Below are 6672 nucleotides of genomic sequence, written 5' to 3' on the forward strand. Positions count from 1 at the left end.
ATTGTTATTTAAGTTCGATCCATTATCAATAATGATCTTACTTGGCACACCATATCGGCATATAATCTGATTCTTGATAAACCTCACAATAACTTACTTGGTCACATTCGCATACGATGCCGCTTCAACCCATTTTGTGAAGTAGTCAATTACCACCAAAATGAAACGATGTCCATTCGACGCTTTGGGCTCAATCATGCCAATTATATCAATTCCCCACATGGAGAAGAGCCATGGGGAGGAAATGACGTTTAACAGTGTCGGAGGAATATGAATTTTATCCGTATAAATTTGACACTTGTGGCATTTCTTCACAAACTTGCAACAGTCAGATTCCATTGTCATACAATAGTAACTTGCTCGCAACATCTTCATTGCCATAGCATGTCCATTGGAATGAGAACCAAAGGAACCTTCATGGACTTCAGCCATCAATAAGTCTGCTTCATGTCTACCCACACATCTGAGCAAAACCATATCGAAGTTTCTCTTGTACAACACATCACCATTCAGGTAGAGATTGCCGGCTAATCTTCTCAAAGTCTTTTTATCTTTCAAAGATGCCCTAGGCGGGTAAATCTAACTTTGGAGAAAACTTTTGGTATCAAAATACCACGACTTTTCATCTTTGACCTATTCAATAACAAACACATGAGCTGGCCTATCAAGACGCATCACAGTCAAATTGGGAACTTCATTCCAATACTTCACCATAATCATCGAAGCCAACTGTCATACCCCAAAATTTGCCCGTTAATATTACAAGGCATTTTTCAAGGCACTCCAACTTATTTTCCAAGGCATTGACCTTAAAGGAACCAAGACCCAGCTCACAGATGGCCAAATCCAGAAAATGGCCCAAACTGGCATGCTCGCTAGGCGAGCAAATCCTTCGCCTAGCGAACCCTTCGCTACAATACTCGCCTAGCAAAGCTTGCGAATACCAAAAAATTCTGGGCTTCATTCTGAGCCCATTAGGTCACAACAAACCATTATAAATACCAACATTTCAGTCAGAAAGAGGAAACAGAAGGAGACGAACCGGAACCCTAGCAATCAAACCTTAGAGGCTACCCAAGAGAATTCAGAGCAACCCAAAAGGAAACCCTGAAGGCAACTCATCTGCACAAAGGTTACCTCCGCCCAACTCAATCCGATACCAAAAGCGATCTGCCAATTCAACGTTGCAGTTCAATTGCAAACAGGTTTGCGCATCACTACTGTTTTATGCTTCCAATCTGTATTCTCTAAATACATAATGCATCATGATTGAATTTTTGGATATGTGATTAGATTTTGCATGGGAGTTTAAGTATGCCTGAATATCCTGAATGTTTGACCATGTTATTTCTGTAATTGAATGCCATAGGGTTCGGAGTTCCGGAAATCGTACTGCTGTCAAACTCCAAACCCGTAGCCGCTCGCTAGCACATCGCTAAGCGAGCATGTAGCGAGCACTCGCTAAGCCTTCGCTAGGCGAGGCAGCAGCGAACATGACAGTCGCTGAATTTTTCTGTTCCATTTTGTGCCTACCTGATCTGATTCATCATAATCATGCATTATTTCGCCTGACATTACTACTGCTGTGTTTCTTTTGTAGTGCAATTCTCAATTGCCCTTTGTCTCGATATTCTAACCCGTTTGCTGAATTTTGTAAGGGCTTACATATTCCCGGAAAAGTAGCTTGCTAGGTATTCCACTTTATTTGTGGGATACCCATGTGGAGATTCATCCTAATTACTTAATTGATTATAATGTGGACCTAATTACCTAATTGATTGTAAAACATTGCCTTTGAATATGTGATCTTGGACCTCTCTCTGTTGCCTTACGATATTACGGTATTATAATCATGTCCCGCGAATGTGGGGGTACACTTAGCAAAGACCCTTCGGTTAAATCATCATGTCCCTATAAAATAAATCATAGTCCCTCGGATGTTGCCTGCGAATATATGATTTTGCCCCTCGATGACCCTTCGTTGTAGCCTACGGTTAAATGATGATCGTCCCTTCGAATGCTAAGGTATCCTTACAAATGTTGCCTTCAATGACCAAACGATGACCCTACGATGTCCCTTTACATCCAAAGGGATAAGACTACTTACTTCTCAATAGTAAGGACAGTTTTACCCTCATAAGGATAGGAAATGCCCATAAAGACCTTGGGTAGGTATAACTCTTAATTGCTAGCTCACAACCTAAAACATTTTTCATACCTCACACTTTGCAAATACTAGAAAATCACCACTTGGTATACATTCGTACTAGAATCATTGCCAAGCTATATTTTTTCTAAACCGCTTTCAAAATTAAACGAGATAAATACTTTGTATACATTCGTACAAGAATCATTACAAAGTTAAACTCTCTTTTCAAAACATTTTTTAGCAATTCACATACACTTTTTTCCAGACAAACATAAGTGATCAAGCAATTAAGAGCCCATGGATAACCATGGATATAAAGGGTACTAACACCTTCCCTTTGTATAATGTACCTCCCGAACCCAAAATCTAATTAAGGTCTTTCCTGTTCTTTTCCACCTTTCCTTATGGGATAAAAGAAAATTCGGTGGCGACTCTTGCTATCCGCGACATTTGCTTTCCAAAGCAAAAACACATCGAAGTCAGTTCACCGTATGACAGAACTGGCGACTCTGCTGGGGATGGTTAAAGAGAGGTTACCTTAAAAACAAGATCACTTATTTGAATTGCCTGATTTACTTTTAAGGGATTGCTTGGGTATTTTATGCTTGAGTGAAAGATCCTACACCCGGATCCAGTGTACCTTAGGTAAGTAGCAATAGATCATCGCGACTATCCGGCGTATACTGGAATGGTCAAAATGATGGCTACGGTTAATGTGACACTTTGGATGTCCTGATGTTCCTCATGTTTACTTGAGGAAAAATTTGGCTTCCGCGTGGTGTCATCAAAGCATTAACCAGACCTTTAGAACCCTAATTGACTCATCCTAGCCATTAGAAAGTAGTGAGATAACTGACTTCGGTTCCGACTGAGGTTGGTTGAGACTCGATACTACACTCTTTGAGATTGGACTTTAGGGAAGCTTTGGTCAACCACTTGGTGTTGCACTGAGGTGGACTTAAAGGAAGGTCAATGATTTGAGATCCTTCTAGAACCCGGTTACTATTCTAGGACAGGTTGAACCAACCAAACTTCAGTGGGGAGGGTACTTACCTATGGAACGCATGCAAGCCTTAAAACCTAAGAATGATTGTTGTGTGGCTTGTTTGTGCTTGTTACTTATTTAACATCATAACATCATAACATTATGGCATTGTACTAACCATTTCAAGGACTCTAAAACATTGAAAACATTTCATACATTGCATAGTATAACATAACATTGCATAACAGGTATTCTAAGGGATCAATGTTCTCACGGTTTTCCTGCAAACAGAAAAATGGACCTCGAACAAACTGTCAAAGATCTCCAGGCTCAGAATGCTCAATTCCAGGAGATGATCTTGAACTTATCCAAGGGGCAGGAGGAGCTGAAGGCTCTCTTGCTCGAGAAAAAGAAAGACAAGAAACCTGTGAGTTACCATGAGGAGGAAACAGAGGAAACAGAGAATGATTCAGAAGAGGAGAATGTTGATCTCTTTAACCATGAGGAGGACGACGAAGATTATGAAAATGAACAGTACTCTCCAAAAGATGATAAGTATAAGTTGCTGGAAGAACGTATGCTAGCTATGGAGGGTCAAAAGACGCCCAGTCTGGATTTCGAAAGCTTAGGTCTGGTCTCTGATGTGGTCATTCCCCGCAAATTCAAGGTCCCCGCTTTCACTAAGTATGATGAGGCATCTTGTCCTCAGATGCATCTGAGAGCTTATGTGAGAAAGATTCAGCCGTATACCACTGATAGGAAACTATGGATCCATTTCTTCCAAGAGAGTCTGTCTGGCACATAGTTAGAATGGTACTATCAGCTCGAGAGCTCTGACATCCGCACCTGGATTGATTTGGCGACAGCTTTCTACAAGCACTACCAGTATAATTCTGAATTGGCACCTACTCGGCTACAGTTGCAGAATATGACTATGGGATCTAAAGAAGGCTTCAAAGAATATGCTCAAAAATGGAGAGATCTGGCTGGCAGAGTCAAACCCCCTATGACTGATCGAGAATTAGTGGACATGTTCATGAGCACACTGACGGGCCCATTCTACGGCCATCTATTGGGAAGTTCCTCATCAGGTTTCACTGAACTTATATTAACAGGTGAACATGTTGAAAGCGGCATTCGAAGTGGAAAGATACAGGCAGCTACCTCTGATCCTCCGGAGACTCCTAATGTCATCACTGCTCCTCTGCCTAATCATGACGAGACTATCAATGCTGTGGAAGATACTGATAACGATTATGACTTGGATAGCTGGATTCTCCCAACAACTGGTGACAGACTCGATAATTGGAAGGCTGAAGACACTATCCCGATTTCCTTTAGTCAGGAGTAATTGTTATTGTCTATTTTAGTGTTGCAATTTTTTTTTAGTTTTTACAATTGAACTTCTTAAAGCATTGTGCCTATGCCCGGGGCACAATAGCTAATTTGTTAAGGGTTTTGTCATTTTCATAAGCATATTCACATTCAATAAATCAATGGACTTTTTGCATTCAAATATTGCGCTCTTTATCTTTCCTGTCATCTTCCAAAAAAGGCTATGTTTTCTTACACACACTCACGTAACGAATTGAAGATCCATACCCACTCTGGATCCTGTTGATAATAGTTCTACTACTGTTCATTATGACTTCGAAAATCCGATCTACCAAGCCGAGGATGGAAGTGAGGAAGATTGTGAAGTACCTGAGAACTTGCCAGACTGTCACTGCAAGAAGAAAAGACTATACAACCGCATGAGGAATCAATTGAAACTGTAAATCTGGGTACAGAAGTAGACAAGAAAGAAGTCAGAATAGGAGCAGGCTTGGAAAACAGTGTCAAAGAAAGATTGACTCAGGTGTTACTATGTAGAGGTTTTCGATGGAAAAATCAAGAGATAATACGGAATGATGAATGTCAAGAAGCTTTAGACAAAATTAAGAAGTATCTCCAAGAACTTCCAATTATTATGCCACCAGTTGAAGGAAAACCTCTAATCATGTATTTGACCGTGTTAGAAAATTCAATGGGGTGCGTGTTGGGGCAACATGACGAGTCTGGTCGAAAAGAGCATGCAATATACTACCTTAGCAAAAGGTACCGACTATGAAACAAGATACTCACAGCTCGAGAAAGCTTGCTATGCTTTGGCTTAGGCTGCTCGCCGACTAAGACAGTATATGTTGAATCATACCACTTTATTGATTTCTAAGATGGATCTTATCAAATACACATCTGAGAAACCTGCTCTCTCCGGAAGAACAACAAGATGATTGCTGAACTCTGCACGCAGTTCAAAATAAAACACCATAACTCTTCTCCGTACCGTCCAAAGATGAATGGCGCCGTAGAAGCTGCTAATAAGAATATTAAGAAGATTATACAAAAGATGACAGTAACATACAAAGACTGGCATGAGATGTTACCGTTTGCTCTTCACGGTTATCGCACTTCAGTACGCACTTCGACGGGGGCAACTCCCTTCTCTTTAGTCTACGGAATGGAAGCCGTCTTACCGGTGGAAGTTCAGATTCCCTCTCTAAGAATCATGAAAGAGACAGGTTTAGACGAGGATGAATGGATCCAAACTCGACTCGATCAGATGAATTTGATTGATGAAAAGAGACTTGCGGCTGTTTGTCATGGGAAAATATATCAGAAGCGCATGACCCAGGCATTCAACAAAAAGGTCAAGAGACGGGTGTATCAAATTGGCGACTTGGTGATCAAGCGTATCATTCTACCACAAAGTGATCCCAGGGGCAAATGGACTCCCACGTACGAAGGGCCATTTGTAGTTAAGAAGGTATTCTCTGGTGGAGCCATGATACTTGCTACGATGGATGGCGAAGACTTCCCACATCCCGTGAACGCAGACATAGTCAAAAAATACTACGCATAAAAGAGACCCGCTAGGTCGACGTACCTAGGCAAAAGTAAGGGCATCCCGGCGAACCAAAAGGGTTCGGGCAAAAATTAGGGATAAACATATAAAAAGGTACACCCGGCAAGTCGAAAACCTGAAAAGGCGGCTTGGGCAAAAAAGGGTATCCTGGTGGACTGAAAACCTGAAAAGGCGGTCCAGGCAAAAATTAGGGATTAAAAGCGTATGACTATGTCCCGTTCTCAGACAACTTCATCCAAGTTCAAGGGACTGAACAAGCCAATCACTTCTATCCGACAGCAGGAGATGAGATGCTTGAAGACATAATGACAGTAGCAGAATTAAAATCGATAGGACTTTTCCTTCATAGCTTTTTCTTTATGTTCTCGACGATTTCCTCTTACTAGGATTTCTGTCTCTTTGTACACAAATTGCCTGTTTATAGGCCCTCTTTCAAACTCAATACAATTTTATTTCTAAAAAGATGCTTTTGTTTTATTTTTCTGTTTTGTTTGCGTAAACGTCCATTGATTTAATTTGAATTAATATGTGCATTTGAATATGATCGATGTTTGTCAAAAATACATGCATAAAACGGAAATAGCGATTACAAAGGACTTCAGGATCGAGGAGAAGGTCTAACCATGCGTTCCA

This window comes from Lathyrus oleraceus, chromosome 7, assembly GCF_024323335.1.
Source record: "Lathyrus oleraceus cultivar Zhongwan6 chromosome 7, CAAS_Psat_ZW6_1.0, whole genome shotgun sequence".
Lineage (NCBI taxonomy): Eukaryota > Viridiplantae > Streptophyta > Magnoliopsida > Fabales > Fabaceae > Lathyrus > Lathyrus oleraceus.